At 40.3% G+C, this 8,862-nt stretch overlaps 1 long non-coding RNA gene across 1 annotated transcript; it reads left to right on the forward strand.

Annotated features, from left to right (window-relative positions):
• Positions 1 to 1,391: 1,391 nt before the first annotated feature.
• LOC138922307 (uncharacterized) lies at positions 1,392 to 8,275 on the forward strand. The gene is made up of 2 exons (XR_011435395.1): positions 1,392 to 1,970; positions 5,587 to 8,275. It is a non-coding gene; the product is annotated as an uncharacterized lncRNA (long non-coding RNA).
• Positions 8,276 to 8,862: the final 587 nt, after the last annotated feature.

Here is an 8,862-nt window from a genome sequence, read left to right on the forward strand (position 1 = left end):
GTTTGCTGCGGGCTTGCTGTGGGCAGGGCCAGTCCCTGGGGCAGGCTGCCTGCTGCCTGGCTGTGCTTGATTGCCACGGGTGCTCTATTGGGTAGGACAGATTCCTGCACTAACAGGCTAAAGGAGGAAATCCAACGGCAGCTGCCAATGTCTGTGTCAACACAACTGAACTAGGTCACAGTAAGGGTTGCTACCAGTGTCTCAGTCACGGGGGTGGGGTGGGGGGTGGGCTCAGCTGCCTCCTGCCTCTCTGAGATGTGCTCCAACCTTAGTGAGTGAGTCAGTTTTACTAATGAACTATGCACTTTTCTTTCTGGTGTTTTTGTGTTGGTTTCCAGATCGGGTGAATCTGTGTGTGGGCCCTTTAAGATCAGGTTTTCCTTTCTCTGAAATTCTGTGGTTTTTCCGGGCGTATTCCCTATTGGTTTTCAAAGCCAGCAAAGCCAGGTATTATGGGATCTCATCTTGGTTGTGCTGAATCCAAGGCCTGGGATGCCTATTGTGGCATAAAATCCCTGGCTCCTCTGGGAAAAGCTCTGTACCTTTGAGATTGCTCCTGGCCATGAAGCGCCATGGCTAGGATGTGGTTTTTTCCTCAGCAGAGTTGTATTTCTGCCTCTTCCACCTGTCAGTGTTGTCCCTTGTGGGGGTTATTTTTATCCAGTTTCCAGATCTCTCTCAGAGGAAACTGTTCCACAAGTAGTTGTAGATTTGTTGTGTCCATGGGAAGAAATGAGTTCAGAGTCCTCCTACACTGCCATCTTCCAAACTCTCTACCTCTCTTTCAATGCTCCATACCTTTAAGTCTAAGTAAAGAAGAGTGACTAAGACTATAAGCTCTGGAACTGACATCCCATGTTCAAATCTAGGTTGGGACACCCAGGTTTGAAGCTAGTCACTTAACTTTTCAAAACCTGTGTGAAATAAGGATTTTTTTTATTGAGGTCATAATAGTTTATAACACTGTGAAATTTCAGTTGTACATTATTATTTGTCAGTCACCATATAAATGTGCCCCTTCACCCCTTGTACCCATTTCCCAACCCCCTTCCCCTGTGATAACCACTAAACTGTTGTCTTTGTCCGTGAGTTTCTCCAACATATGAGTGAAATCATACGGTATTTGTCTTTCTCTGTCTAGCTTATTTTGCTTAACATAATACCCTCCAGGTCTATCCATGTTGTTGTGAATGGGGCGATTTTGTCTTTTTTCTGGCTGAGTAGTATTCCATTGTATATATATACCACACCTTCTTTATCCAGTCATCGGTCGATGGGCACGTGGGTTGCTTCCACTTCTTGGCTATTGTGAATAATGCTGCAATGTAATTCCCTTTGAATTGTTGATCTCAAATTCTTTGGATAAATAACCAGTAGTGGGATAGCTGGGTCATATGGTAGTTCTATTTTTAATATTTAGAGAAATCTCTATACTGTTTTCCATAGTGGCTGCACCAGTTTGCATTCCCACCAGCAGTGGATGATGGTTCCCTTTTCTCCACATCCTCTCCAACATTTGTTATTTTTTTGTCTTGGTGTTTATAGCTATTCTAATGGGTGTAAGGTGATATCTCAGTGTAGTTTTAATTTACATTTCCCTTTCCCTGATGATTAGTGATGCTGAACATCTTTTCATGTGTCTACTGGCCATCTGTATATTTTCTTTGGAAAAATGTCCGTTTAGCTCCTCTGCTCATTTATTGATCAGGTTGATTGATTTTTTGTTGTTGAGTTGTGTGAGTTCTTTATATATTTTGGAGATTAACCCCTTGTCGGATATATGATTTGTAAATATTTTCTCCCAGTTGGTGGATGGTCTTTTCACTTTGTTCCTTGTTTCCTTTGCCTTGCAGAAGCTCTTTAGTCTGATGAAGTCCCACTTGTTTATGCAAAAAGGATTTTTGTGCCATCTGTCTCAAAGAGCTATTTTGAGGTTTACATGAGATAATGTATGCAAAGAACTTCACAAGGTATGGGTAAGAAATCATATTTCCTGGAGATATTTTCTTGAACCTGACTCTTCTTAGTTGCATTAATAGCATCCTAATTCAGACTCTTGAGTGTTTGTGTCATCAACTGCATCTGTCTCTGTGGCAGACTCGATAGTGTCACCCCTCTATAATCTGTGTTTCCTGATGTTCCTGCTCTTGTTTAACCCTCTCCCTTTGAGTGTGGAGGTGACCTGTGACTTGCTTCTAACCAACAAAATGTGGCAAAAGTGACAGGACATGTGATTAAGTAAGATTACAGTGCTCTCCAGCTGAAGTCTCTCACTCCCTTGCTGGCTTTGAAAAAGCAAACTGCCCTGTTGTGTGATGCCAATGTAGGGATGCTCATTGAAGGAAGTGAGAGAAGTCTTTAGGAGCTGAGGGTAGCCTTTGGTTGACAGCTAGCAAGAAACTGAAGTCCTTGGTGCAAAAGTTACGCAGCAATAGAAAATGAGTAATAATTATTTTTCCTTCTTTCAGCATTCCTTTCTTCAAACTACTACCCCACCAAGTTGAGCTCTAGAGCATTGCTTTTGCCACCTGACGGCTGAAAAACCTTCATCCCACTTGTCCCAACTATGAAATGGGGCTTGCAAACTTTGGGTGCAGCCTACCTTATCCTATACTCCTATACAAAATCCTTTTCTCCAAATAGACTAGACTACTTCTTTTCTGAACCTGCTTTCCAGACCCAGCATCTTCTATTCATGCCATTTCCTACAAGTGAAGGCAAACTCTCAGTCCTCATCTCCACCATCAAAATCTACCTCAGCCCTTAAGGCTAGTACAGATGCCACCCACTCGCCTTTCTGCAGTATTCTCACTCTCCTCTCAATGCTTTTCATTGTCCTCATTTATATCATCATCACATAGTGCTCTGTGTTATCCTATTTGAATATACTCCCTCTTCTACTGCTCTGGGCACTCATCCCAGGCAGCAGAGCACAAGGGTTAAGGGCATAGAGTCTAGAGTAGACTGCAGGATTTTGTATGTTGGTTCTGCTACTAACCAGCTGCATAACTTTGGGCAAGTTACTTAACCTCTTTGTACCTTGGTGTTTTTTTTTTTTTTGAGGAAGATTAGCCCTGAGCTAACATCTGTTGCCAATCCTCCTCTTTTTGCTGAGGAAGACTGGCCCTGAGCTAACATCCATGCCCATCTTCCTCCACTTTATATGTGGGACGTCTACCACAGCGTGGGCTTGCCAAGCGGTGCCATGTCCTCACCTGGGATCTGAACCAGTGAACCCTGGGCCACTGAAGCAGAACGTGAGCACTTAACTGCTGTGCCACCAGGCCGGCCCCTGTACCTTGGTTTTCTAATCTGTAAAATAAGAGTCCCTAATAGACTTCCTACAAAGATTAAATACAGTGATAATTGCTTGGCAGAAAGAAAGCAATTTATTGTGTTTGCCAAAAGAAACAGTCATTTTTGTATCCTCCCCCTTTTTAAAATCTCAACCTCTAGCCCATAATAGTACTCTCTATAGAGACAAATAGTCATTAAATGATGAATGAAGGCTTGACATTTGCATTTGTTTAACTGTGAGTAGGAAACAGCATTAGAAATCTCCTGATCAATAACTTTCCACCTTCATTTCCCACCAATCAAATAGCCTTTTGAGTCATGAAGATCTTAAAATGGGAAAATAAGAAAGGGGGTAGGGAGAGGGAGGGGGAGGAAAGGAAACAAATCTGGAGAGGGGAATGTTTACAAATACATCACTAAAATTCACTGAAAAATTCTATTTACTATTTTCATTTATTATTATCAAAGTTCCTTGCATGATCTCTTGCTGAAACCATGGAAAGTAGCATATTTTCCGGTAGGCTCTGTGCTTGCTCTGATGTACCTTTTCAGCATCTGGCCAGGCACATTTATATACGTAAAAGCCCAAGTAACTTCTTGTCATCCTCGTGCTGATTTTAAGGACAGCACTGCAGGCACTGACTTGGCAGAGTTACTCACTCAGCAATACGTAGACAGCTTAAGGACTAAGAAAGTGACATCACACCTGACCTTCAAAATATAAACACCAGAAATCCCAACTAAAAAAATAAAAACGTATATTCCAAATGTTATTGCAAAATACCCTCCTGTTTTCCTGGCTTAGTGACTGCTGGTAGAAGAACACAATGCTCGGGAGAAAGAACGAAAATACTTTGACATCAGTGTGTGGGTTGGGATTAGAAAAAGTCATGCTCTCTGATGGGACACCTTCTCCCCACATCCTAGAGCAAAAACAGAAAATGACTACAATAATGGGAGCTGCACGGAGGATGCTGCAGTGGACAAAGCAACAGAATCGTACCCAGGCAGGCAAAATATGTTTCATTTTGGCAGAGTGAGAGATCTAATCTTTACCAGCAGCATGACTAGACTGACAACCTGATGGTAAAGCAAATAAATGATCAGTTCCCTGTTCCAGCCACGGAACCCACAGTGCTTCCTTTAATAACATATCTAGAAATGTACAGCTCTCTTTGAAGGTGAAACAATTCTCCCTTGCCTACTCAACACCCACCTAAAACCAGTTTATATGTAGAGCTATTTCTGCCTGTTTTTTGTGTTACTTCTCCATCAGATAGCTAAAGAGTTTTAAACCAAGAAATAACCACAGGAACTAAGTGATGCAACTGCTCTTGCCACAATTAACCACAAGGAATTTATTCCTTGCTTCCTACACAGCACATGCTTTTTGTATTGCTCCTTTATTCACCTTGAGGCAATTATTTAACTGCTTCATGTTCACAGATGGGAGATGGGAGAAAATACAACCAAGAAAATCCACAAAACTTCAAATTTTATCTATTCAATCCTAATCAATGACAAACCTATAGAATTTGCCCTCTTCCCAAAAGAGTTGATAAAAGATCTAGGATTTTGGACAAGGGAAGGGAGGTTTACTACGGTTTGTGTGACACATCTGCTGATCTTCTACCGGGTTTACTGCCTGTGCTTTCCTTGCCAGTTCATGACTGAGAAGTGTGAGCGAAGCGGCACTTCATCTCAGTTCCTGATGTGGGACTGTCATTTCTTTGAACAAGATCATTAAGCTATCACCTCAAAACAAAATGGATACCCCTAAGGGTTAACTTGAATCATTCTCTATCTATAGAAATTTATGATCTGATTACACAGTTATAGTCTGAGGGTGGTGGTGGAGAGGTACCTAGAAAAGGATAGAGTGTCCCTCCAGGCAAGGACACCTTCATTCTTCTCTGAGGAGAAATGAACACAATGCCAACCAGTCAGAACTAGGATGATGTAAATGTACAAGCAACTCAAGCCATGAGAAATTCCAACTTTTGGGCATCCCATCCAAAGCAACCAGGAAAAGTTACTGTTACAAACTTGACCCCTTACTACTCACACACGTTAAGTTCTGTTCACTAGCATAATTCCTATATGAACTAACATGAACTAAATTTATGTCAAGGGTGGCAACATAGCATTTAAACTCTAACATGTCTGTTGTTAAATAATTTTGGCAAAGTATGGCTCCCTAGCTTGCAGTGTGCAGACCATGCTGAAGATCTTGGCCTTGGATGATTTTCTATTGTCTAGCCTTTTTTCCCCTGTTTTTATGTTTTACAGTTTTCCTGCAGAGGACTGTCACATGAAGACAAGGTGGAAAAAAGTCATCTGTTATCTTTTGTTAATTACCATTATTTTCTGGTAAAAAGAAAACCTTTAGAATTATTGAGACAATTAAATCATAGATATGGGTAAATTTCAAAAGCATTAGAAATTTGGAGCTAAAGGCTATTTTTTTAAATGAATTAATAAAGTTTTATTTATATATAAATCGCTGTACCTAAACCACTTACCAATATGTTGGCTAGCTTGTTATATACCCTAAGTGTGGGAAATAGATGGACAGAATATGAGTGGGCAAGCAAATGAAAATAATAATACTTAAAGCCGTAGGAGATACAGTAATATTGGCATAGTCTTTAATTCTGGTAAGAATTTAAATTGGTATAATTTCCTCTTGGAATGAAATCTGACAATTTTTACATAAGAATATTCATACCCAAACATTCATGACCCAAAGTCTTGTTTCTAAAATTTATCCTTAAGAAATAATTTAAATGGGAAATACTTCCACTCTAGTTTTATTTATCACAAGCTTAACATAGATAAATAATTAGAAACAATAAAGATATACTACAATGCAGGGTAGTTAAGTCAATTAAGGTACAACAAATGAATAGAATAAAGCAGCCACTAAAATAATAATTATAAAGTAAGCTGGGCCAAACCACAAAGGTTGGTCTGGGTTTGAAGACTGGTCAAAATGTCTTAGACTCAACTTAGGTTACTTGCATTTTGGTACCAAACTGGCAAATAGTACAACAGATGTATGCACAATCAACAACACGTAAGTGGACTTGGTCCTCGGTTCCCTCTCCGGTTCCTCCCACACTTGTGCCTGAAGTTCTGTGGTCAATGCAGAGTGAAGAATATGCCAGGTCAGCGGAGCCCTGAACTCTGCCTTGGCGAGAGTCCACATTAGCAGTGGAGCTTCCACCCCATTTCCGAATAAGAAAAATTTTCCACTGTATTACTTTATAAGAAAACACCTCATCATTCTTTCTCCTACTATGTCATCACACCTACAGCAAGCTTGGTCATGGTCTACTTCATGAAGATTACCTGGAAACATGGAAAAGGCCTGGAAGTTGGCAGTGCAGGAGATACCAAACTGTAAAACATTCTCTAGGATATAAGGTTGTACGGATAAGAGAAAAATGGAAACATGGAAAATAGGAGGGAAAAGGAAATCTATTGAGATGATTATTTTTACTTTTGAATTTACAGTTGTGATAACATCACTTTGACAAGATGGGAGAAACTTTAGTGGCTCACAAACAACTAATCTTGGGCCTCTTCTTCTTCCATTTCTTTTTGTTTCGCCCTAAAATTTTTCCCCTTGTAAAGGTAGGCATTAAATTTATTAGCCATTCCCATGCTTCCACTGGCACTGAAAGGAAGGGAAATCTTGCCTTTGAAGTACATTACCTTCTCCATCATGCTGTTTCTTAATATTGCCCCAAAGTCCTCAAAGCACTGGTTTCCATATTTATACTCCATAGTCACTATACTGCTTCCCGTCCTACAGGGCCTGCCTTTGCCCACAGCTCCAGGGTTCCCCACGAGCAAGTGGCAATGTTTTGCCCCACAAACTGCCTGCCTGGCTGCAACTATGTTTCACACCAAGGCCGTCAACACCCGTGGTATAGAGAGAGTGGATGCTTTATAGCAGAGAATGACTTGACAGTTTATATTCTCTCTCTCAGAAGTCAGAATAGGAAATATCTGAAGAGGATAGAGCCATACAGAAGTGGAAAGACTGAGAGAGAGAAGAGAGTAAGTAGAGGTCGTAAGAAGGGTCAGGTAATTGACAGTGACAGAGGAAGTGCAGAAGAGGGAGGCCAAGAGCAGCCTGCTGCCAGTCCGATGGACAGTATTCCCGACCTCCATGAGGCAGCGCTGAGCGGAAGCTGAGACTTTGCTTTCTTTCCTATTTTTTCCCCTTACTTTTCTATGTAACTTTACCATGAAACTTCTGTTAACAGAGAAAATCAAGGGTGTCTCTGTTCCTGTCAATGTGAAAAGTTCTAACAAAATAATAGCTAAGTTCTTAGAGCACCGATCCTGATTCTGAAACTATAAAATCCCACAGGTTCTCAAAAAAGTGTATCACAATCACCATAGAGCTCCATTCCTGCACCAAGATTTTTTCAAACACTGAAAATACAGTATAAAAGATTAAAGTAACTTTCCCCATGTAGTCACTGTGGGAGGGGCTACCCTGATTCCAACTATGCTGTACTACAGTGGTCATATCTTCTGGAATTCCTTTTTGAATCATATTCAGAATCGCTGCTTTGTCACTCAAGAAAACCAACCATATTTTTTCACTTTCTACTTCGGGCTCTCTTCCTCTCCTTCCCTTTTCCTTTTGTTTCTTGCCATCATGAGCCAATCATACGAGGAGCTGTGTTAAGTACTGGGTGAAATGAGTGACTGAACCAAATGGAGTAGAGGTGGGGAAACAGTATAACTGAAATAATAGCAGCAAACATAGGATAATACGTTCATTTGTGTGTTATGGCTCTAGCGCCATAAGAAATAAGATGGATGTTGCTGAAGGGGGTTGTGTTGCAGCCACACTGCTCCATCATTGGTATTTCAGTTGATAGCCACTTGCTGTGATATCCTAAATGATGCCCCATATCTGGCACAATGTATACATTTGTGAAATCACTGAGTAAATAAATGAATGAAGGAAAGGCTTAATGGCTTCAATAGAGTCTATTTTGCTGGTTACTACTAATTTACTAATTTAATAACTTTAATAATTAAAAACAATTTTTTCAAATAAAAATAACACTACAGTAAATGAAATTAATAATATAATTTATAATGGGACCAAAGTTATTTCTTTGGAACAGGGTTATGATTGGCCCTCATGTGACTGTGCTGTGACAAGGATCTCGTGATGGTAAGTTATACCATCCCTCTCAAGTTCCAAATCAGATACCTGAGCCTTTTCCACACTTACGGGTTCACTCTGCTGCCTGACTTCTTTTATTCCCTTGCAATACTTGGGGACCTTTCTCCAGTGAGGACACAACACCTCTATCTTCCCTCTTCCCTCCCCAGGCTTCAGAGGCCAGTTCTTAACACATCTTACAGATAACCAATGCTCAATAAATGTTTTTAAAATAAAACAATAAAAATACTTGTACAATTCCCATTAAGATCTGACACAAATTTCTCCACTATATATTGTAAGCATTAGAGAAGATGTGTATTTGTTGTCAAAAGTTTTTAAATTCTAAGAAATTTATCTCTACTTAATTT

Source organism: Equus caballus, unplaced genomic scaffold (assembly GCF_041296265.1).
Source record: "Equus caballus isolate H_3958 breed thoroughbred unplaced genomic scaffold, TB-T2T haplotype2-0000713, whole genome shotgun sequence".
Taxonomy (NCBI): domain Eukaryota; kingdom Metazoa; phylum Chordata; class Mammalia; order Perissodactyla; family Equidae; genus Equus; species Equus caballus.